Source organism: Ammospiza nelsoni, chromosome 2 (genome assembly GCF_027579445.1).
Source record: "Ammospiza nelsoni isolate bAmmNel1 chromosome 2, bAmmNel1.pri, whole genome shotgun sequence".
In the NCBI taxonomy this organism is placed as follows: domain Eukaryota; kingdom Metazoa; phylum Chordata; class Aves; order Passeriformes; family Passerellidae; genus Ammospiza; species Ammospiza nelsoni.
In genome coordinates, this window is record NC_080634.1 from 5,931,191 (window position 1) to 5,956,680 (window position 25,490).

Consider the following 25,490-nt stretch of genomic DNA (forward strand, 5'->3'; position numbering starts at 1 on the left):
CCCCTTTCAATCTCTAAGTGTTTAATTAGTTGGACACACAGAGTGAGGGAGACTGTCCTGCTGACTTTGTGAAAGGACACTCTGCAGTGAGGTGAGAGATTCTGTGTCCTTCTTCTGCTCTGTCAGGCATGTGTCTAACCCTGAATAAGTCTACTTTGAGGGACCTCCCTAAAAGAGCTTAACCAGGTTCTTTAGCTTTTTCTTTTCTCTCTTGGTCTGTATAACAAACCTTCATTTAAACAGAAGTAGTTTTATCTTCTTTTGTTCCTTGTTCCTCAGCTCCTTGGGGGAAAAGAAGGGAAAAAGGAACATTGTGACCAACTACAGCAGTTCGCTCTTTTCTTCAACTTCACAAAACAGGTACAAGATGAAGGGAAGTTGTAATATCAGAAAAATACTGTGATTAAATTGCTGGGAGTAGAATCTGAGCTTTAATTTTTCATTCTTGTGCACAGAATATTTCCATGTTCATTTTTATTCTCTGCAATTCTTGGAGCATATGAATTTTGTGCTGCCCTCTTTTTTTTTCTGTCACGTTTGTTCATACATTCTCCAGTGCACAGAAGGATTTGCATGCATAGAGAAATATTCTGTCTCTGATAAATTCAGTGCATGATTTCTCTGACCTCTTCTGTATGCTTTTCATGGTAACTTCAATGTAACATTTTATGAGCAAATCATAAACCCTGAATGTACTTGGGAGGATAAAATCCCTATTCTTTCATAGCTTGTCTCTTAGCTCCAATATCAGAGAAACAAAGGAAAATGCTGCTATATCAGCTTTGAAGTGTACTGATGCAATATGCGTCTGCCCTGTGAAACTTCCACTGAAGGAAATTGATTTCTGGTGGGCTGGAGTTGCTTTGGAATAGTTTACAGGTCCAAGGGAAAAACAGCAGCAAATGCACATGAGATGCTGTGCCAATGCTTCTCTGTGCTTAGCATAAAAGTGAGCATAGTTAAAAGTAAATAAAACTGTTGATCTGAAACACAACAAATTCATTTCTAGTTTGCTGCATGGCTGCACACCTGTAAGCGAGGGGAGGCTTTATTTGAAAGCAGGGTTTCAGCTGGGGCTTCTGCTGTCTCTTGGAGAGTCTGCAGGGTGAACATTCCCACCTAGTGGCTGGCAGCAGTGCAGGTGAGAACTGCACAGCACCGAGTGTAGGCCAGGTGAGGATTCCTTCTGAAATCTGCTCACCACATGCAGAAGGCTTGAAATCTGAGAGACACATATCAGATTTTGTCCAGCTTAGCCCCCAAGTATTTCATTGCACTCAGTGGATATCCTTAGCCTGAAAACACAGAATGAAGGGACAGTCGGCTTGCAGTTGTGATCAGAAATCACAATCAAATCCATTGGCTGCAGATTTGCTGCTGCAGCAGCAGGAACTGCTCCTCTCCAGCAGGTTTGTGGGGCTGCCAAGTGGGTTCTGCACTAAAGGGGAACCAACTTCAACGAGGGCTCTGCCTGGTGAGAACAGAGGGACTGGCTGAGCTATGGGATAGAATTTGTTTCATTTGTCTCTTGCCAAAATGTTGGTTAAAACCAGCAACTTGTTCTTAACTTACTCAAACTCTAAACATGCTTTTCTATAACCTAAATAAATTAAACCTCGTAATGAGTTCATTTCCCTTATGGTGACAATCCAATTCTGTTACTTGCTGTTGTGCTGCATCATGCCTTGGCTCATTGAAAAGGCAAGAAACTGGAAGAGATTGGGTGTCTGAAATAGCTCAGATATTTGTGGTTTGACTAAGATATTTGTGGCTTGAGTAGGTTTTATGCTTTTTTTTTCTTGCCTTTGAAGATGAGCATCACCTACTATAACTTTGTTCCCTGCTGGTGCTGCTGCTTCCACCAGATTTTGCCTACATCCCTGGGGAGTCTGGAGTCACTGGGGCTGTAGTAAGCAAGCTAGTAAGAGCAGCTAGTAAGTACAGGCAATTCTGGCAAGAGGAGCAAGCTAGAAGCTGAAGTGGAAAAGCTTTCTTTTATCACAAGTGTGATAAATGGATCAGAAACAGGGATAAAAATATCTATATCCACTCTTATGTTTCTGTGTGTGTGCTTAAACCAGCAAAAGTAATGCTGGGATGGCAATTGAATCAGGTCAGGAAAAGGAGGCAAAATATGCTTTATGAATACTGAGAACAATTCTACTCATGAATTTATGTATTTTCATGCTCAGTAGTATAGTCTTCAGAATATCTCATTGCCAGCTTGTGGGTCTTGTGTTCTCATGGACCAATTTTAAATCTTTTGCATGCTGCACATGCTCTAAACTGTAAATGAGTTCTGTTCTGTAATATAAATATAGCTATTTTCTCATGAGAAGATCATAGCTCTACCCAAGCATCTTTGAGTACACACAGTAGGAAAATATTTGGAGTTTTGACATGACATTCAGAGGAATTTTATTTCTATGTAAAATGAAACTTAGTGACTACAAATACCCAAGGGAGTTGATAAGTATATAAAACTGGGGGAGGGAATGGCTTTTAAGCAATCACAAAGTTGTTTTATCAGATGAGTTGATACCACATCATGTTGTTATTTCTGAGAGATTTAGCTTTCTAATCTCAAATGGGCTTTGTAATGAAAAGGACTTCACAAATGCAAGTAAGAGCCTTTGCAAGTGAGGCTCTGTAGAAACTGATGGCAGGGTTGTCTTTTAGGTCTTAATAATTGTTCAATCACTTGCAAAGAAAAACTCCAGCGATCTGTCTGTTCTACATGAAACAGAGCAGGAGAAGTTTCTGCTTCCTAAGAGTACCATTTCAGTGGTGCAGAATAAAATGGGAACAAGCCAATAATTATTTTTTTAAGCCAAAATATATAGTGTTCAAATAATAATTTTCTTAATCTGCCTCACCCCAGCCTTGCATTGTTCCCTTCCTGCCCCCCACAAATAGAGGAGACTTGCAACAGCAGATTGGAAACTCAATGTTTTTCCCTCTGCTTTCCACTGAGACTGTTTAAAGTCAAAAGGTTGCTGTAAGATAATAGTCTTTAGAAAACTTAGATGTTTTTTGGAAACAATTGCTTGTAGACAAAAATACCACAAAAATTATATGGCAGTATATTGATTATTGCACAGAATGTGTTCAGGAAGTTCAGGAACTAATTTTCTATCTATACAAGAGAGAAGGCTGAGAAAAACAGTTTAAAGAGACGATGATTTTAGTCTAAGATCAAATGAAACTCTGAAGAGCCCAGCATTCACTCAGGCCTTGACAGCATATTTCTGGTTAGCCATTTAATGCAAGCCTCTCTTCAAAAAGTAGATGCCAAAGCTTTATTATTTTACCATTTCTCAGTGGCCAAGGACAGCAGTTCCCGTAACTGCTGAAGAGACAGCATGAATAACCTCCCTTGTTAGTGAGGGAAAGGCCTCTTGAACAAATGAGTCAATAAAGCATTAATCTAAGAGGTCATTTGTTCTTCTTGATGGCAAATTTTTTATACACCTGCCATGTGCAAACAGGTAGCAGTGGCTGCAGAAAAATCCAAGGTTTAAAGAGTTTAAGGTGATGGATGGTCCAGTAGTACAAGGCTTCTTATGCTGAAATTGGCAATGTGTATTAAGTAATTCCTTATTATTAGCTGAATAATTATCTGTGATAGAAAACCATCTTTCTTCAGCAAAGAAAAGAGTGACTAGGAAGGTGACTTTTTATACATGAGAAAACAGCTAAACTGTTTCTGATACAGATGCATCCATCCTAACTTCACTAGAATGTACTCAGCTTATGCTTTATTGACTCCTGCAGGGCTTGAGCACACCCTAAACCTTAAGAGGCTGCTGGCTGCTGAGTCAAAAAAATCAGTAAGCCAAACCTTGTGTTTAGTACTTACTTGAAAGTCTTTTTCTGAACTGAAATTTATAGCAAAGGCTGTTTGCTGCTTCTGCAAAATTGAAGTCAGTTTTGTAAGTGAAAAGTAAAGCATGGCAGGTTATTAATTTAGGATGCAAAATTATACTTATGGTACCACTTGGTTGAATTTTTTTGCCAAAAACATTTATGATTTTTGGGTGCCTTGTATAATTTATGGCTGAAAGCTTGTGTGGTACCCACTGATGCCATGAAGACCTAGAATGTGACTAAAAACTGGGGCAGAGACATGTCTTGGGTCTATACCTTATAGCTTATTAACATCCACTGTTCCTGGTTAAATAACTCCCTGAATTCCATTAGGTAGTGTCTGCTGGACAGTGAAGCAAGCAGGACCTGGCTCTTATTGATCTGTGGATCTGTACCTTGGACTTGTGCCAATAGTATTTAATGGAAAGGAAGGCTGAGATAAAATCACAGCCTTGTGGATGCCAATGTGTGCTTGAAGCTTTGTTAACCCACTTGTTTTGAATCTCAGTGAAGGATTCTCACATAAATAAAACAGATTATTATAAAATAAATGATGCACAAGATGTATTTTATGAAACTGAATAAGGAATAGTAGACTGGACTATATCACTGGTCTGTAAGTGGTTTAGCTATCTGTAGTACCAAAAAGGAACAGCAATGCACCTGAGAGTGCAAATAGCCTTGCCAGAACAGTGTGAAGAGAGAGATGGCAGGTGAAACAGAAAAACTTTTCTGCGTAGTCTGTGTTCTTGAATATTTTTGTTTTCAGAAGGACTAAAGTGGAACATAACTGAATATCAAGATGAATCTTGTCCATCTTTTGTTTGGAAGAATTTGTCTTTAACAGCTGACAGCTTTGGTGTCACAGGACAAATCCTTGATGGTGCAGTGCCCAAACATCAGCTCACTACTGGGCTCTTGACAACCTCAGCTATTTCATTCTTTTTCTGGATAGTTAGAAGACCACCAGATGGCCCTGTCTGAAATAGCTGGAATGGCATAAATACCTAAAGAGAAGGGGAGAGGGGAGGGAATGTAGGGAAATATGGAACATGGATTTCATTCTTACTCCTATTAGTTTTTTAGGCCCACTTCAGTTTTCGAGGATGGGGTGTGTCAGACTCGTTTGCTCTTAATGGGAGAGACAAACACAGATTTACAGATTTACTGCAGCCATTGAACAAGTCTGATACCTGACATGAATCCCATGGGCATGGGACTTGGGAAATGCAAGTCTGTGACAGCTCAGGGTCAGAGGGGTGGTTCAGGGTCTGAATGAAGCCATGTGGACTTTTTTTTGGAACCCCCTAGCACAGATTAGCAGTGGGGAATTTAAAAAGCTTTGTGAGAAGTAACTTTTTAAATTGCTGCGATGACACCCAGAATGATCCTCTCCAGAGCTTCAGACATTTCTATGGGTATTTTTGAAGGAATTTTGAATGGGATAGAACAGGACCTGTAAGCTTTTCAGATGATGCAATTTATTTTTTTATTTTATACATAGACAGGAAGGGTGAGTTTTGTTCACATCTTTACTGCATGGTTCAGAAGGTCACAAGACCCCTAGTTACAACACTTTTTAAGAATTTATTGACCAATAAAACCCTGCAAACAAGGATATTTATGCTTTTGACCCAATCCTTAAATATTTTGTTTTATGGACTTATGCTGCAGTGTAAGCTTTCTTAATCAATCATGTTATGATGCACAAACTTATTGTACTGCATTCTAAACTTCTTGTTTACCTTTGTAACTACTTTTCTTTTTTCTATATATTAAACTTTAAAACTCTAAACTTTCCTCTTCTTAACGTGTTTCTGTTTTAAACTATAAATCCCCATTCTCACTTCTATCACTTAAGTGTAGAAACTTTTTCTGATGTTTTAGATCAAATCCTGTGGTTAATTTTAAGCTTTGGCTTACAGACCCAAAGATCTGAGAATTCCCTACATTTCAGATTTCAACATGTTTCCTTTTAATAATTTAAGTGACTCACTTCAAGTTTTCCTTCTCCTCCCACGTCTTTTTTAAACTCTTTGGCATTAGGGGAGCCAATCCAAATGTGCAAAAATGGCGTTTCCTTGTACATGGCATAGCCTGGGAGAGCATTTCCCCAGTACCAGCTTAGCAAGTTGGCACCAAGGTAAACAGGCAGCTGTGCTTGTGCAAGTGGGTTTTCTAGCCTGAATTTCTTGCTTAATTAAGACACAAATTAAATGTGCATCACATCTTTTGGTATTTTTAGCTGTAGCAAGAAGAGAGCACTAAAGGTCTTTGAAGAGATTGTTAGAGAGTTTTCCCATATGATAACAAACTTTATAGATAAATATTTCAATATTAGCAAAACTGAAATTATTGTACATATAGTATTTTCAGTCCGTTATCATGCTTTATTTAATACTCACGTGCACAAGAAAGGTCCCCAATCCTTGAAACTTTCAGCTGCTTGTCAAATTTTGAGTAGTAAAATAAAGGAAAAAAGAGTAGATGTGGAAGATAAAGTTAATGAAGATATTAAAGCCTAAAGCGATCTGTGGTGTCACAAGCACCAATAACGCTTTTTGTCATGCACAAGGAAACTCTAGAAATTGTTGCATGAAAAGAAGCAGAGCTTGAGCAATGTAAAGGAAACAAATGTTCAGGGGCAGAAGGAAAACCTACCCTGAAGTGCATGCAGTAGGTTTTGGTTCTAATGCTCCTTAAAACGAGATTATTCCATGATCCCCAAGGGCACTGGCAATTAGTCAGGTTGCACAGAAATTTGTGATTGGCTCATGTCCAAATCACAGCCCATAAATTAAAGGAATGTTGCAGGGTGAGTTGCTCAGTTGTGCTGCTCAGTAATTTCAGCACCCTGGATCAGCTGGATGAGCTTCAGCTCTGGGGGAACAGCACATTTGGTGATTTAAATCCAGTTTGACTCCATTCAAGTACTCAGAGGTGAGAGAACCCTTGAAGGAGGGAATGTACAATGTGCCGAGTAATTGCTTAATGGAGAATGTAGTGCACTTGATGGAGACTTGTATTGATTAGTGGAGGGGAAAATGGTGGTTTTATGGAAGTCATTGGTGTCTTCTTGCACTGCACAACTTAAGCACTGCATGGTGTGTGATTTAGATTTATTTGAGGCTTCAGGAGAATGTAGAGGATATTCAAGTCTGGAAAATTTCATATGGAAGACAGTTTTACAGTTTTATGTATATCAAAATAATCCCAATATACTGGCCTTTTGTCTCTTAAAGCTCTGTTTTAGATACTGAACTTGTACACACAGAACCAAGAGGGCCTTTCTTTCACTAATTTTTTGGGATTGATGTTTCTCTCTGATAACAAAATCTCAAAAGATATATTATTTCTTAGGAATAAACCCAATCTAATATAACTCTAGGCATTTATAAAGAGTTTATTACTTATTCATCTTTTGGCTGGGTATAAACCCACTGATGTGAAGATAAATCACTGAATTAATCTCACCTACTTGATTTTGTAACCCTTGGGGCAATGCCTTCACTCCTTACAGGGTTTGGAGATGGAGTTAAACACTGTCCAACCAAGAAATGCAGCATTGCAGGTGTTCTGCAAGGAGAACCAGATTAATTAATGGAATACACATTTTTAATTTTTAAAGGATTTGCTGACAATAATATATATCCAGGAACAAAATAGTAAGCTTGTTCAGATTTTCAATGAATGGTTTAGGCCCAAAAACAGGAGAGAGAGAGCAGGGCTAAAAATTTATTAAGAAGAAAAATTATTTTCCCACACATTGTATGCATTTCATTAATATGTTAATTTACTATTTCCCTCCCACAAAAAAGTGCAATCTTTTCTGAAACACTGTTCAGACTGGAGAACATTTATTTAGTGAAGGCTGTCTGAAAAATAACCAAATCCTCTCAGTCCTGGTGGTCTCCTGCTGAGTAAGGATCCCAGTTTTGCCTCTTAGCTCTCCACCCACAAAAGGCTTCAGGAGGACCTCACAACTAAAAGGAGGAATTTACAAGGGAGGCTTTTGTGTCTGACCTCTCACAGGTGGCATCTAAAACAGAACGAGGGGATTGCGTTCAAGCACTGCCCTCTGAGTGAGGAATGGGCCAGGATTGCGTTCTAGCACTGCCCTCTGAGTGAGGGGTGGGCCAGGATTGCGTTCAAGCACTGCCCTCTGAGTGAGGAGTGGGCCAGGATTGTGTTCAAGCACTGCCCTCTGAGTGAGGAATGGGCCAGGATTGTGTTCAAGCACTGCCCTCTGAGTGAGGAGTGGGCCAGGATTGCGTTCTAGCACTGCCCTCTGAGTGAGGAGTGGGCCAGGATTGCGTTCAAGCACTGCCCTCTGAGTGAGGAGTGGGCCAGGATTGTGTTCAAGCACTGCCCTCCGAGTGAGGGGTGGGCCAGGATTGTGTTCAAGCACTGCCCTCTGAGTGAGGGGTGGGCCAGGATTGTGTTCAAGCACTGCCCTCTGAGTGAGGAGTGGGCAAGGATTGTGTTCAAGCACTGCCCTCTGAGTGAGGAATGGGCCAATCCACAGATGAACATCTCAATCTGGGTGAAACCAATCCCACCTTGTGTCCCACCTTGCTCAGCCACCTGAGCCATGCTCTGCCTCCTTGGCTTTGTCACCAACATGGATTAAGTCCTGTTCCATCTGTTGTCTTTGCCATCCACCTTTTGCCTTTCGTCAAAGTAACACCCCCTCATTTCCTCACCTTTTGGGGGTTCAGAAGTGGCAGGCTGCTCAAGGACATTAAATGGCATTTGTGTTCCTCTCTGTGCATGTGTGAAGGAAGCGGAGACATTCCTGTCCATCCCATCTCCCTTTCTCTGCTCTGCAGGAGAGTGATGGGTGTAGAAAGGTCAGCCTCCAGCTTCCCCAGGGAGCTGCAGCTTGGATAATGCTCCTGATGGCTCCTGGAAATGAGGTGCTTTTGTCTTGGTGTCTGCTGACTACTCATGACCCCCAGAGTTTTGAAAGTCATTTACCATGCCAAGTTTGAACAGATGAAATTATGTGTTTCCAACATCAGGGACACACTCTTCCTACCCATCCTTCAGTGCCTTTAAAGTAGATATGAGAAGCATAGATATTAGGCAATGTTTTATCCTTTCTGAAAGAAGTGGAACTCTTTTATTCTGATTTTCTTCCTGAAATGGCTGACTCCTGTAAAAAATAACCCCCACACCACCCAAGGCGAGGAGGAAAAAAGCCCTCCTTATCCCAAAAATTCAATTTTGGAAAGAAATATGATGCAGATAGCAGCAGCCTCAATGATTTGATTTGTTAGTTATAGAAGATTAAGAAGAGTCTTACACAATCTAAGGATAAAACAAGGTATTTTTTATATTTGATTTATTTTTGTGTGCATATTTATAAATGTTGTAGTTAAACGTTGGCACTTTTTAAGCTACCAGTCCTATCAGCAGAAAAGCATAGGCTGTAGGTAAAGCAAAACTGCCCATTAAATTAGGATTATGCTTATTAAATGGCTTAATTAGGAAATAAGTCTTCACCAGAAGATCAAGTTTTATGATGTATTCAATAAGACCTAGTGAGGAATATTGAAGTTCAGTGCTTTCTTCTGTAAGCACATTTGAACTACTGCTGTCCAACTGCAAAGAAAAGTCTCTGATCTCTTTTATATCAGATATTCTGGTATTGATTTTTCTGGCATTCCTTGTCCAAACCTCTTTAGTGTCTCCTAATTTAGCATTCCTTTCTATTCACCTTTGATATTGAGGGTGGAGAGAAAGCTGCTGCCCATCCCTTTATTTCTTGTCTTAATTTTATTCCAGGTGGCTGAAAAAGAAATGCTCTGATTCAAGTTAGGCAAAAATAAATGTTAATGAGGATTTCCTGCCATTTGAAGTAATCTGTGATATTAAGTAATATGAGGATAGTGGAAATGCTTCTATCATTAATTCTCTAGTAGGTGTGAGTGATAGATGTTCTCCTGTAAATGTGCATGCTGGGAAATTCCCTTTTATCTTAAGAATATGATTGATTATATTCCTGAATAGAGATGTATTTCTCTAAGTAAGCTGAACTGTGAGAAATGTCTAATTATCACCTTTTGATGGCAACAATTAACCTTTGTGAAATCGTCTGTTAATAAGATGTACTTGGAAAAAAAATTCTGTGTTAAAAACCTTTGTTAAATCTTTTAATTCCAGCTGCCCCCCTACAAGTTTCTATTTGCATTGGAATTGTGGAATGTAATTTGTTAAAAAAAGAGAAAAAAATCTCCTGTTTAATGAGAAGTATAGTCCAGAAGAATCTCCTGTTTTTCTTGTGCTGAATTTTTGAAGTTCCATTTTTGTGATTTATTTTTCCAGGATTAGAATAACATTTGGTTTTGTCATGTATATATTTGTTGACTATTCCAAAGAATTAATACAGGAATATCCTTTTCCCAACAGTAGGATGCTTTTACTTGTTTCAATAGGGCTTCTGTACAGATGTATTTGTTAGGGAAAGGCATTTTTTTTTACACTCATTTCAAAGGGTGCCTGTTCCAAGGCCCTAAAAAATCACTTTGCAAAGTGAGATTTACCCTTTGCCAGTGTACAATTAGCCTTATATCCAAATATATTAATAGGTGTGGGGTTTTTTTTCTTTTTTAGTAAACAACACATGCCAACTTTGCATAATTCTGTAGAAATCCATGCATATTACACTTCAGAAGCTTCTTATGCTTAATCAGTGACTGTGAAGCATCTTATACCTACCTTACACTTCAGTCATTGGAGAACAAGACTAAAGAATTAATTTGAAATTATTTCCCTTCTTTTGGAATGCCTTTTTTAAAATTATGTACTGCTGCCTATGTTTGTGTTGTTCAGTTGCCATACCTGTGGGGCAAAAGACAATTTGCTTGTAGACAGGCAAAGAAGAGGGGGGGAAAAGGCAACAGCAAATATTTCATCAACCAGGGGCTTCAAGATAAGGAGGTTCCCTGTGGATTGCACATCAAAGGTGCAAACAGGCTGTGAAATAGGAGGTTGAACAGCTTCTAACAAACTGTTAATTGAGCCAGAATTGAGGGTGTGGAAATGTGGGGTGAGACAATGATCCATAAGGCCTGACTGGAAAAACTTCCACTGTGGTCACACACCTGGAAATTGGTGAATTCTACACACCTGAAACGCTTACTCAGAGGTGAGCTCAGTCCCTGGGCAGCAGGAGGCAATTTTTAGGGTCCACCTAATAAGTGCCTCAGCTGATCCTACCAATTTTGATGCATCCTGACTGTCATATCAACAGGAGGTGTGGATTGTTTCCTGCACTCTGTATCACCCCAGCTTTAAGGACACAGCATGATACGAGTCTTGGCTCCTAATAATGATTGTGCTTTCACAATGGTTGTGCTGGAAAATTTTCTTGCCGTTATTTTCTTGTGATGACACCTCTTTTTCATATAGCATGGAAACACTCTACTGTAAGAAGAGTTATATTGAAGTGTTTCTTGAATTTTTGCTTAGATGAATAAAATATCTCAGACTGCTACTGATCAGCAATTGCTTTGTAAGGCCTGTCAGTGCCTTCAGGGCCCAGGTCCTGGATTTATTCACCCTAGAGAAGGATGGATTTGGAGAGGTTCTGGTTGCTGGGGGCATTAGAGAGATGGTGATGTGAGCTCCCCTTGGCAGGGCACAGCAAGGGGACAGGGGGCAGCAGCCATAAGTCATGAAAAAGCAAATTCCAATGGAAAATAAGAGAAGCTGTGGGGAAAGGGGGGTGGATTTGCTGTCAGAGAAGTCTTATACTGCAGCAGATGCCAGGGAGGGTGTTGAACTTTCATACCTGGAGGTATGGAAAGCTTGAATGGCTGAGACTCTGAGCTATGCATATGGTTTGACTTTGAAGTTTGTCTTGCTTTGAGCTGAAGGTTGGACTGGATGATCTCTAGAGACCTTTCCACCAGAATGGTTTGTGGTTCTCATCTCAAATAGCTGGACATGTAGTCAAGTTCCCTGGTCGGGAGGGAGAGGGTATATGAACCAGAATGTTCTTTCTTTAGAAGTTTAAGAGGAAAAAGACAGGACAGTTAAAGGCCTCATTTTGTTCTCATGGGAAATAAAATTGTGCTTGAAACTAGACTTACAGATTCAGAAAACTGTTTCCAACTGCACTAAAGCAGCAAAAGAAATTACTGAAGTCTCAACTTGCTACTCTCTACTAAAAGTAAGCAGACTTGTGCCTCACCTTTTCAGTGATTGGTGCTATTCAGAATAGGAATATGAACAAAAAAATTGCTTAGATCTTCAGTTTTAACTCATTTTCCCAATGTCTCTATTCAGCTATCATCTTCAGTACTGCTTATTCTACTTCTTCCCAAATCCCTTAGCAAAACTTAAAAGAAAATAATCCTCCTCAGTATGGCTCATTGCCACCCATAGTTATCCCCAGGATTAATAGCATTTGTGATAACTGCAATAAATTGGACCATTTCATGTTACCATGGCAGCCAAGTTGAAAGTAGCAATTTTTTCCCCAGGTTGGCTAAAGATACTCTTGCAGGTAGAAGATATAAACTAATATTGATTAAAAATTTTCATCTGTGTTCCACGAAAAAAATCTTTTCCTACATTTCTACTTCTCTGTGATAACTAGCTGGAGTGTAGGAGTATTTCATTAAAAAATAACTGGAGACAGAAGAACTTCCTATTCGAGTCTATCAGTGATTAAATGAATTTGACATTTTTGTCTTGAATGAAAGTGAATTTCAAGTGCTACTGTGAAGAACTCTTACCAAGCATATAATTGGAGCTTGTCAAACAAAAACTTCCTTCTATTGCTGTTTAAAAAATAAAAATCAGGTCATCTTCTAAATTAAAGCAAAACTGAAACAAATGGCAAACAAAAATCAACAAAAAGACAGAATTTGTAACTAAAAGAAAAGCTGTCTTTTCTGTTTTTTATGGACAGAAGTATTCTGAGAAGTGTACAAATGTCATAAGATTTTTTTCAAATCTGGCTGTTCTGTACAATCTCTATTCCTCTGTCACAATATCCACTGGTCTCTCTTATCTCATGCTATAGTATTAAACATCCTAAAAGTCAGTTATTTTTGCAACCAGGCATGTAAAGTGCTTTCTTTCTGTATTCAAATTACCTAAGAAAAGTTTTTTGCTTATAAAGTGAAATTTTGGGGGTCATCTTTTGGAGGTTTAACGGCAGAAAAAAAGAAAAAAAATTAACAAAGCATTAAGTTAGTAGTTAGATATCTGTTTTTACAGTACTAGCCAGATTTTTGTGTAAATCCAACCCTTTTTTTTTGTGTCTGGTGTAAACAAGTGGGGTCCTGCAGCAGTGCAGGGCTGGATGAAAAACAATAGTGGTCCTCATCATAGCCAATAATTTGGCTTTCAATGCTACTCTAACCACAAACAGTGGGGTAAGGAGGTTCTCATGCTTGCATGAGCTCTGCAGTGGCATTTTTCCATTGTCACAATTGATTTAAAAAAAAAAAAACAAACCACAAAATCTTTCTTGTCATTCAGTCAGTTTTACCTGACAATATTTGCATGCAATGATTTTTCCCCCATCTTTTATCATATATGCTGTAATATTATAGTGCTGGAGCTCGGGGTGTTTGTTTGAGCAGAAGACAAAAAAAAATGCAAAAGCCGACTGATAGAGTAAAAAATGCACCCTTCATCCCACAGATCTGTGTCATATTATTATGTAAAGATTGTTGGTTTTTCTTGCCAACCCTTGAATTCATCATTTCCCCCTCTAGCTGTTTCCATCAATGTCCATGGATTTTGTTTCCCTCTTCTCCTTCCATATTGCCATTTTAAATGTTTGTCCTGTGTTTGTATGGGAATTCTGGGAAACACTCATGCAGTTCAGGATCCTCTGGAAACTTTTTAACATTGTGTGCTCCTGTTTCAAGGCTTAGCTGAAATCTTCCTGTGTGAGCTGCAGCTTCCTCAGCTGTATTTTTCTCAGGTTCTCTGACAAATGCTGTCCAGTAAATGTATTCTCTTGCCTGCTGTGATGCAAAAATTACTTTCCTGCTTGTCTCCCTAGTAAATATTTTTTTTCTAAGAGAGTGGTAGTTGCTAGGATAGAGAAAGACTGCTGTATTTTGAACAGATTTTTTTATTAAGTGTTTTAATAGGTTTGATGTTCCTTTGTTTCAGTCAAAGAAATGCCTCTGCAGTGGGTTTGGATGGCACATCTCACCTGGAAACTGTTGCTAAGTGAAACTTGCTTTTGTTGGTGAATAATTTTTGTTGGAGCATCTATCAGTAAGAAAATGGGAAGCAGAATCACAGACAAGGAGGCAACAGGGCTGGGAATGGTGGTCTGTGAGTAGTGTGGATTTGTGTGAAGCACCAGTTTAATTTATGGAGCCCATTTAAGGCTAATTCCATTATAAAGTTACATAGGTTCATCTTTGATTTCTTTTTTCTCTTTTGGAGGGGGAAACTTTATTGGCTGTTTGTTTTTTATGTGGCATTATTTGGTGTGGGGTTTTCAATTGTTGTTTTTTTCATGATTTTCTTTAGCAATCTTTTCTTACCAACCATTTTAATTGAACTCAAATTTCTTTACAAAGAAAATATCCTGATGGATTTGATGGCTGCATGTGGGCACGGATTTGTGGATGAAATGCTTAAACCTGTGCATTAGGCATAAATAGCTGAAATATCGTAACAGGAACAGAATTTGGCATTAGAATGCGACACAAAGATATCACCTGTCAGCAAACCAGAGATAGACAGCCTGGGGTGAACATGGAGGAATTTGGTAAAAGGCCAGCTCTGAAAAAAAATAAATCTGACTGCCAGGACAGAAAATCAGAGGAACAGCTCACAGCAGCAGGGAAGAAGTGCACCAGAGGTGACCTGCTGTGGAGGGCAGCATTAAGGAGTGTCTGGGGTGACTGCCCTGAGGATGCTCCACACTGCAACTTCCTCATCTCCAGCCTCCCCCATGTGGGAGCTGACTCTAATTAGCTCCTGCCCATGCATGCCAGTGCTGCCTGCCTAACTCCCAGCTCATTCTGAAAACTGCCAGGTGAGAAGTGTGTAATTGCCTTCCCTCAAGAGGCAGCAGCTCCTCGAGTGTGAAGAATTCACACACACAAATTTCTGAACTCTCAAGGAGGTTTTCTCAAGTGTTTCTCCCCTTTTTCTGTGCTGGCACAGTGGTTACAGCTGGTCTGGGAGTGCAGCACTGCACTTCAGGATGGGAGTGAGAGGAAATCTTCAGGATGGGTTGCAAAGTCATCACAGCCCCTTCTCAAAATGAGGGAAAGCAGAGTCTGTCTTCCTACTCTGACAGTTTTCTGCTACCTTCCTGTCTTTTACAAAACCATCTCCTCTTTCAGGTCTCGTTCATATTTGGAGATGAAGTGCCATCAAGAAGGTTCTTTCTTTGGCTGTGTGCCCTGGTGCTCTCCAGTGGTGCCCCAGACTTTGTTGCAGGTTTGCAATCCTTTCTTTTTCCTGGCTTTCTGGAAGGTGATTAGAGCCTACCGAATCAGCAAGGAAATTGGCTTTTCCATGCAGGCAACTCTGCCCTTGCTCACGAGAATATTTTACAAGGAGGTAGAAGGGCAATGCTTCAGCTCTGCAGATAGCAGAAGACTATGCAGCAGTACAGGATACAGGAATACACATCTCACAAAATTATCTGAGAGTACAAGGCTCAGCAAATTTTCTTATGAGTCTAAAAAATCCTTAGCTGTGACACGTAGCAGCCGTCCAAGCTGCACAGCATAATTATTTTCCCCCTTCTCAGTCTTCCCCTCCCAGCACATGATATGTTGTATTTGACACTTAGGAGGGAGAAGATACTCAGCAAAAATCTCACATTTTTGCTGTTTTGAGTATTTAAGTCTTGAGCAAAGTTCTTTAGAATATTATTGTCAAAGATAGAATATTATTTAAGTGCAGAGAAGCATAAAACATGCATCCAATTTAGCATCTTGCTCAGAATGTGTTTTAAAGCCTCTGTAGCAAAAAGAAGTGAAGTTGAGGTGACAGAGCTCTTATAATCTACCGTATAAGCCAGTAAGAATAATTCTTACTGCATTTGTATGACAAAATGATGTTTAGCTTACTTAAGATGCTTGACACAATATTTGAAGCTCAAAAACATCCCTGGCCAAAGAATTAAATAATGTTTTTAAAATCTTTGTACAAAGAACTCACTGTCAGTGTGACTGGACTGAGACAGGAACCTGAATGCAAGAGAACAATGATATCTACTCACCAGTAGCAGTGCATTAAAGCAGAAATATGCATTAAAGAAGGTGAAAAAAAATAGTAATTAATTTGGCAGAAATTGTTAACAAGGTCAAGTGCTAGAAAGAAAAGAATTTTTCAAGAATTGTCTGGAAACACATGGACATTTTGATTTTTTTTTTCCCCCGGCAGTTTGAGTAGTGTCTACCATGATGTATATCTCACATGAAATCCAGAGCTCCAATTTTAATGTGCAGGACTTTATATGATATTACAATATAAACTTTCAGTTTGATACTTTTATTCTTGAGAAAACCCAGGCTTAAAAAAATACTATCAGTCTAGGAAAATTCTTTGCATGGTGCCTCTTTCAGCTATTGTACAGGAATACAGTGCACAAACATGATTTACTGCTGGAATCTGTGTTGATTTGCAATCACTTCAAAATTCAAGACAAAGGAGATTGGTTGGGGCTTTTTTGTTTTTGGTTTTGTTGTGTTTTTTTACTAGTTTGAATACACAAATAAATGGTTAGCTTGTATGCTTGAATTTGAGCCAATTCTGAATTTAATAATCAATTATGTTGTTCATATTTTTCCCTGGGGGTGGTTTGCAGCATAAATAGGAGTAATTAAATCAAAACAGTAGTAACCAGAATGCTGTACAACTTATGAAGGAGTCCAAATGTCAAGTTTATATTTCTGTTTCACCCTAAAATTAGGGTGTTGAAATGGTTGCAGAAGCAAATATTTTGAAAGTTTTGTACTCCCCTAGTAAATGAACAGGAGAAAATCAAGAAATATTCTAAGAAATCAGCTACATTATTTTGATTGTGCAGAGCTGTTTTAGGCATGCTGTAATTTTGTAAGTCTATGTACATTAAGAGAAGAGGAAGATTTTACCCACAATTTTAAGCAGAAATTCTGTAAGAGCTTTGATTTTTTTGTGCTATGAAATAACCCACACCAATCAACTATTAATCAAATACGTATTTTTATAAAGAATCTGAGCCTTCATTCCAAGAGGACAGTTTGTCTTTAAAAAGTGTCAGTTTATTGCTGGATGGATAGATCTGATCCATTTTTCTGTGCGGTATGGGAACCATAGTATGGACATGGGGTTCCATGTGGTCCATTAGGATCACACTATTGAAACTTCCTCTCCCAATGGGATAAAATTCTGACTCTTAGCTCTACCAAAAAACTGAAAAAATCTGATTAAAAATGAATTTCTCCATGTTCATTTGGGTTTCCCACAGAACAGATAATTCTGTGGGAAATTGACACAACAGTGTGTTGTGTTACATTTAAATTTGCAGATGTAAAAGAAAGTTTTCGTATTTCAAAATCAGTGTGTTTCTAGTAATGTTTTCAAGAAGTGTGGGAAGAGGATTCGTGTCTTGCCCACCATTTACATACCCAGCAAGGTGTGGATTAGCTGGCTAATAATTGCTAAGAATTTGAGTAATTTAAAGCAGTGTGATAATACCTTTTGGATGATTACATTAGGATTTTTACATCTAATGTGTAATCCTAGTATAATATATTTGCATATATAATATATCCTAATAATATTATATTAGCATCTTTCTTTAGGATTACATTTAATATCCCCACCTTGGATTTAACTAAATAGGGAGTAGCTGAACAGATTTACACCAGAGAAGCAGGGCAGGAAGCAATAACATGGGTGACCTAATGCAAGGCTCAGCATGGTTATGAGCTGACCCCAGCCTGCTGCTGCTGTTATTTACAGCAATGTCCAGGGAGACAGAAACTGTCATTTGTGCCTTGTTTTTCAGAGCTACAATCAGGTCTGCAGTTTAGGAAAGCGATCACAGATGCACAAGCAGCATTTTCTTTTTGTTATTTCTCTAAAACCACTGCTCTCTAAGTATAACTGATTTTGAAGCCTTCAGTCAATTTCAATTTTCATTTCCATGACAAAAACTCATTTAGTTTCAGTTGTCTCCTCTAAAGAAATGACTTGTTTGTTTAAGGACAAGGTCATCCTTCTCACAGTCAGATGGGAATCTGTGGATGACTTCCCAGTCTGGACTTGGCTGTGACACCTGACCTTTATTTGCTCAAATATCAGGGAATGTTATGGTCTCCTGCTTCTTACAGGAATTAAATTCCCTTCTCAGCTTCTGGCAATCTCCATTTTGTCCACAGACTTGGTAGGTGTCCTAATAACCATGGAAAGAGTTGAGATAAAAGTATCGATGCCACGAGTCCTATGACCTTTTTCTTTTTTGCATCTATTTGTCCTGTCAGGAATTTAAAATAACACCTTCTAGCTGTGTTTGCTGGCTGTTTCCAGTCTTGAGTCCACAACAGCTCTCAAGTGGAATGCTTTGTCACCTCCTAGGAAATGTCTGGAGAGGGTTAGGAGGGGCTGTGTGGCTTATGGAGAACATTTGCTGTCACTCCAAGGCAGGCCGGGAACCTGCTTCAGTGCAGGCTCTGAGACCACAGACAAGTGTGGGAAAGTAAATGAAAATATTCTGTTTTGTCATGCCTCCATCCTGAGCATTTCCCACTTTCCTGCATGCTCAGGATGAACAGGAGATGGCCACAGCTTGTCTAGACATAAGGAGCTCATTGGAAATAGAAAACCACCATGTGTTTGGCTTCTGGGAGGTGAGTAAAATAATGTAGGAGATCTCTGCAGAAAGTCATGCCCACAATCTGGACAAAGCTGCTTCTGTCCAAGCACATGAACATGAACAGCCTGGGAAGCAGGTATTGGTCATCATTTATTGACTGATGCAGTCAGCTCACTAAATTTGATGTGATTTGGATTCCAGGTTTCAGTAGGGCATGATGGCACTTTTTGGACATGCTGTCTGTTGTGCAAAAAATGAGAGGCAGAGGCTTTGACAGTGACATTTGCCAAAGAGAGGATTTGGACTAGAAAGGAGAGTGGTTAGGTATACCTTGACTGAAGCACTTGAAACCTGAGGGTTATTCAATTAATTTTTTGAGAGGCAGTACAAGGGAATAAATGCTCTTTGACAAAGCATGGAGTCATCTCTCACAATTCAGTGCTACAGGACAAACAGACATGATTTTGGTGGGGGTGTTGTGTTTGGGTTTATGGTTGGGTTTTTGTCAGGGGAACACCTATGCTCTTTTCCTTACTGGCAGTAAGGTGCCATCACAAGACAGGGTGCATCAGCAATATAGAGATTTTGCCTTACTAAATATATATATATATACACACACATATATATATACATACCTATAGATGTAGTTTTTTCATTGCCAATACTGTTTATACCTCGAATTAAGTTCTTTTTGTATGTGATTTGGTATAGTTGACTTCAACAGGAAGCATGCTATTGTTATAAAGTAGAAGTGGAAGAATGTTCTGTTTTCTTCTGTTTGAGATTTTGAGCTACTTTTATTTTGGTGCGGGGAGAATTCTAATGTGTTAATTCAGATCCATTAGATAGAAGGAGCCTGCACTTGTAGATCTAAGATTGATTAACAGTGGATATTATTCTCTTGAGTGGCAGGCACACTTAGGCATCAGGGAAGCACCATTTTCTACTTGAGAAATTGCACCTATAATTGAAGTGTGGCAGTGCTGCTCAACCCTGGGCATTTTTAGAAAAAAAAAAAGATGCTCCAAATTCAAAGATGTGTCTACCACAAACCAAAATTGTAGAAGCAAACTGTAACACACAAATACCCTAGAAATTTGACGAGAATGGCTTAACCAGAGAATTAAATGAAAATCCCACACTTGAAACTGCCTCCAGCACTCCTCCATCATGCCAACGTGACCAAAGTGGAATCACAGCATGGTTTGGGTTAAAGGGACATTAAAGATGAGCTGGTTCCAAACCCCATGCTGTGTCCATAGCACCTTTCTCTAGAGCAGGTTGCTCAGAGCCCCATCCAGGCTGGCTCTGATGTGTGCTCTCTTCCTCAAGTGTTATTTTAAACCCGATGTAGACCCCAGGGCAGCCCTCCTGTCTCCCTGTGGGGGGTGAGGACAGAGCCAGGGGCTTGGGACTGCCCTGCCTAAAGGGGTTTAGGAACCTGAGGGTGCCTCCAAGGGAGAGGGAAACAGCCAGGGAAATCTGCTCAGGAAGAGGGCAATGGAAAACCATGCCTTGTCTTCTTTCTCTCAGACAGTGAAGAAGTACATTTGTGAAATCTGGCATTCTGAGACTCTAAAATGGAGAAGGTAATTTTATTTATTGCTTTTTTTATTACATCCCACACAGAAGATGACTGCAGGCAGACACCTGTTGCTGAAGCTGCTCATTGGAATTTCAGTAGCTGGTATCAAATCAGGGTTTATTCTCAGGCTGTATTGTACATTTTTCTTTACTTAAAGAGAATGACAAGTTATTTTGCAGGCTTATTTTTTGGCATAAGCTGTTACAAATTCTCTGCAGGATTATCTCTGTTTGTAGAGAATTTCCTGGCAGGACATGACTGGCAAAAAAAAAGACAGCTAATGTAGTGCTAAACAAACTTAGCAGTCAGCATACCCAGAGCATGGCACTTTGAAACCTGCACACATTCTCAATATTACAGTGGCTTCTAGCTTGATATATCCAGTTATAACAAGATAAAGGCAAAACCCAACCACTGCTTAAAAAAAAAAAAAAAAAGTGGTTTTATTCTTTTTAATTGAAGAAGTTTGGAAATTAAAGGAAATTCATCAGAATATCAGTGATCTCTGGAAAAAAAAACCCAAACCAAGCTAGAAAAAAATCATCCAATGTTAACATTTTCTGTATTGATATGAGATTGATAAGACTTCCTTCATATGTCTACATATGTGTTTGTGTGTATATATATGTATGTATGTATATATTTGAGTGACCTTCATTCAAAAGGAAATCATTGCACTATTGAACTGGAATATTGAGGAGAATTACCTTGCATGATAAGGTAATATCATGCAAGGCAGTAAACTGCTCTGCTTTGTTTCCCCATTCCTGCCCGTGTTCTGAGGCACAGCAAAGAGCATTTCTTCTGTAGCAAACAGAAAATGTAGACAGATTTGTGGCCCTGTGGTCTTGTGCAGTGGGAAGTTTTCCCTGCTGTAGTTAACAGCTCCCTTGAAAGGATGTGAAGTGCTACAACACTGCTTTTACAAAAATAATGAACCAAGAAGTCAAGGCAAACAATGCAGAGCATCACTGATGGCCTTTGCAGAGCCACACTGCTGTGTTTCTGCAGCCACCAGGGGGAAGGCATTGTAAAAACCCATTTCTTTTTATTTCCAGTGATGTGAAGCTGTAGAGACTTGGAAGCCCAGGTTGGATTCACCTCCTCTGGGTTCTGCCTTGTGGCTGTGGCAATGAGCAGGGCCCCAGGAAGGAGAAGGGCAGGAGCTGAGGGACTCACAGAGAGGCCTCCTCTTCTTCAGGAGGACCTGCTGGGCTGCTCTGTTTTCTTCATAGACACCTAGAGGATTTGCAACTTTTCAAAGTCCAGGCTTTTGCTCTCCTGCATGAAAATGGTTCCTCCATTAGCACAAAGTCTTTTGAAACTACCAATTCAACCTTTCTGATGTTTTTTTAATAAATACCTGAAATTTATGTATTATACAATCTAAATATAGAGTTTTGGATATAGCTCACCCTCTATTTTCAAAATCCTTGCTTCTCCTACTTTGTAAGTAACAGAAAAGAGCCATTTTGATCATTAGAGTACCCTGGGCTCTTCCTGTGACAGATTTAATCTTCTGGAGTGTAAAGAAGAGATTGACTTGTGTTTTGGGGAGAGGAGGAGGAGTACTTCAGCCATTTCATAAAAACACTTTAAGAATTCATCCCATGTCAGTTTTCCCATTCCTGCACATTTCAGTAGCACTGAGGGGTCCCATCTATGGGTTACCTCAGGTGTTTTTCCCTTTGTTTGCCTCCCATTGCTTGCTTATTAACTGTAGTTAAATATGGATTATGGAAATAAGATAGGAATAGGTAAGTGTCTTACCAGAAATTATTGAAGAAATTAAAGAGATTTTTAAAATATTTCCTGAAAAAAATAAGGGTTCTCAAATGGCTCTTCATTTAGGGATCTTAGAGCTTGTCAGGAATAAAGGTTTTCTTTCAGAAACTGAGCAACTGAAGGCCAGACATACAATTAAAATCCCTTCCAGAGAGTACAAAAAAAGTCCTAAAAACCACCAGTCACTGATTCAGATGCCCCCCTCCATCCTCTGCCACTAAAGGCAGTGAGTGGTGCTTTGGAACCAGAAGTCTTTAGAGGAGTATGGAACACACATGCAGAGACAGAAAATATTTTGCTTTTCCCTTTGAATATCCTATTTTTATATTTTGGGACTGTATTAATATTAGACTGCATTTGGGATGGCCTGCAAACTTGCTCTGCTCTCTGGATCTCTGCTGAGATTTTTGGTGTGAATGCCAATGTTTATTTGGAGCTTTGTTTGTGATCTGCATACCTGCCTGTCAGGAAATTAATTGGAACAACTTGGGCTTACAGGGATTGAACTGAGGGAGAAAAACAATCTGTCTATTTCAATCAGTGCTTAAGTCATATTTTTTTATTTGTACAAGGAATTGATTGTATAAAGTCCAGATTCTGAATTCATTGAGAATGACATTTATGGGTTTCACTGGCAGCAGCGCAGGCTCTATTTCTGCACATCACAAACAGGAGTGTGTGAGTGCAGGCTAACACAGAATTCAACAGAAGGCTACTTCTACAATGTTTCCTCCACTGTTTTCCTGAAGAGAAAGCAGTTTTTTAGAGACTTGACGGCCCTGAAGTCCAGGGGCCTACAGGGCATCCTTTAAGGGAAACAGTATCTTGTACTTTTCTTGGTTTTGTAGTTTTTTTTAATCTATGGATAGGTTAGCTCCTGGAAACCATCTGTGTTTGCAGCTTTGCCACAGCATTTGCTTTTAACTAAAAAAAATATTAAGCAGAAGTTGGAGCATTCTCTTATCTTTGTTTATTCCTGGTTTTGTTTTTTTCTTTGCTCCTGTGTATGGGAATATGCTTTTGGAGCTGGGGCTGAAGCAGCAAGCATTTCACAGTCCACCTTCTGTGTTATGAACCACCAGCAGCCCATGAACTATAGGCTCAAAAACATTTCAGTGCACTGGGCTGGAGCCCTCTCCCTGTTTAACCATGCAGAGCAGCAGGATACAGTTTTGGCCTGATGTCTGGAACTGGAGAGAAATAAAAGGAGAGATTTGACCGACCATATCTGCTGGTGTGCCGTGAGTCCTGATTTCTTGCCTGGTGGGGAATAGGCAGCTCATTTCCTGCACAATGGGAACTGAGGTGTTTATTGGAAGGTACACACTACTCTGTGGGTCCTTGTGGCCTTTTCCATATGTTTTATCCAGCTTTTGATCCCTAAGCTATAAAACAATCCTAAGTGAGGATTGTTTTATAACTAAGTTCCCAGACCTGGTTATTTGTTAGGAGTATTCATTTTCTGATTCCCTTTATTTAAAGCATTCTGGATGCAGGTGCAGCTGTCTGGAATTTTAATTCTTTTCTTTGTGAGCTGGTTACTTTCCCAAATCACTGAGATTCAGAAAATGTTCCTAGGGTTTGACATAATCAGTTGTTGCTACTACAATATGTACCTTTCTGGTACTATTTTTCAAATTATATTACTGAATTTCCAGGAGAGTCATTTCAGTCCAAGATGTATTTTCAGTGCTCAGAAAGGATGAAGGCTTCGAACTCTGTAGTTGGGAAGAGATCACAGTGCAAATGAAAGCAAAAGCAAAAGAGATCTCCCTTAGGGAAAGAGCTGGGGAAATTAGCCAAGGTTCAGGAGCCTTCAAATCTAAGGAAATCCTCAGCAGGGAAAACCTGAGGATCAGAATGGTAAAAATAGGGCAGATGGTGTTCCTTGTCAAAACCCTGGGAAGCTGTGGATTTCCAAAGTGTCTGAGCTCTGGGTATTACTCTCCTCTGTGCCTGGCAGCATGTCACGCTCTCCTGATCCATAACTAGAAATCACAACCCATCTGAGAGGCTGTGGCCCTCCAGCAGCAGGAAAACTGACTGGATTTCCTTGGAAAAAACCCAGCTCATTCAGCTGGTCATGCCCTTTGAAATCACAAAGATAGTTGTCCATCTGCAGGAACAGTCCATGGAGCAGGAGCTTAGGAAGTTGTCACCTACAGTCACATTATGTAGAGTCAATCCTTGCTGTTCCCATGTTTGATATTCTGGAAGAGAATTGGGAAGTGTCATTATCTAGCCAAGATGGAATCAACTGAAATATATTTAGATTTGATCCTGGCTTACTGAACCTTGAACTGATGAGGTCACTAAAGAGCTGCCTGAAGTACAGTGGTTTCTCTTTTTTGATGTCTTTCCAGGTGGACAAATATCCAAATCGATGACTGAATATGGGATGAAGCTTCAGTGGAGGGAAGACAGACTGTATTAATATGGATGCCATGCATGAGAAAAATATTACAGAATAATGAAGGTAAATGCAAAAACTACAGAGGTGGGCACAGGTTTGTTGTCTCTTATGCTTTTTATCCTCTGTACATAAATTCTGTTTGCAGTCCTGCCTGGTAAGATAGCAAAGATGGAGATGTGAAGAGCTTAGTGTGGTAACAGAATCAAGAGCAGGAGACAAACTTTTACCCTTTTCTATGACAAACTTTAACCCATGAGAAAATTAAGTTTTTCCTGTTGTTTTCTCACAATTTTTACTATTGATATGTACATGAGCTGCTTCTATCAAAGGATTAAATCAAAGACTTTGAGGCTAATTCTCTCAGCTTTACTCAGTCAGTCAGCTTGATTTATTGTTCTTGGCTTATACAGTTCTCATCAGTTAACTTATTCTCTCAACAGGTGGTAGCATAATTAAAATGGATTTTTATTGCAATTAAAGCATGAAGCTGTTTCTGTTTGCCAAGAATCATTCATATTTTAAATCAGTATATGAGAGAAGTAAAAGTATTGGAGGTGGGTAGTGATTAAAATCACTACCTTGAGAGTGTTGGAGGCAAGTTTTTTGCTTGGAGTACCTTTCTAAAGATGCTTTTTTATTTTTTCTAGTGAGATGGAGGGCATTTGATAAGCATGTGGCTGGGTTGTTTCTGAACTGGTGGTGTTAATTGTGCAAAGAAATGTTAATAGCTTTTCAGAGCTCCAGGGAAGGAACCTTCACCGAGAAAATGTGTGTTTAGGCCTGTTATGTCTGACCTGGTTGTTCTGGATTTGTTTTGTGGTCAATAGAGAGAAATTGACACTTTTTGTTCCAATTCAACTCATCTGGGGTGAAAAAGAACGTAGTCTAAAAATGGATCAGACAGTTGGGCCCTCAATACTTATTTCTCACTATTGATTATGAAGAGAGTCTGAGGCTCCAGGCCCAGCTGCTGGCATCTTCACTGCTGATCTCTAAAGTTAAGTGAAATAAATCAGCCTTGGAAATAAATGGAAAATTAA

The 25,490-nt window shown here is 39.4% G+C and overlaps 1 long non-coding RNA gene across 1 annotated transcript in view; it reads left to right on the forward strand.

Annotated features, from left to right (window-relative positions):
• Nucleotides 1-21,583, forward strand: part of LOC132069557 (uncharacterized) — a 104,793-nt gene extending 83,210 nt beyond the window's left edge. Inside the window, exons 3-5 of the long non-coding RNA XR_009417802.1 lie at nt 15,201-15,297; nt 20,201-20,256; nt 21,311-21,583. This is a non-coding gene — a long non-coding RNA (uncharacterized LOC132069557). The remainder of the gene's footprint in view (nt 1-15,200; nt 15,298-20,200; nt 20,257-21,310) is intronic.
• The last annotated feature ends 3,907 nt before the right edge of the window (nt 21,584-25,490 follow it).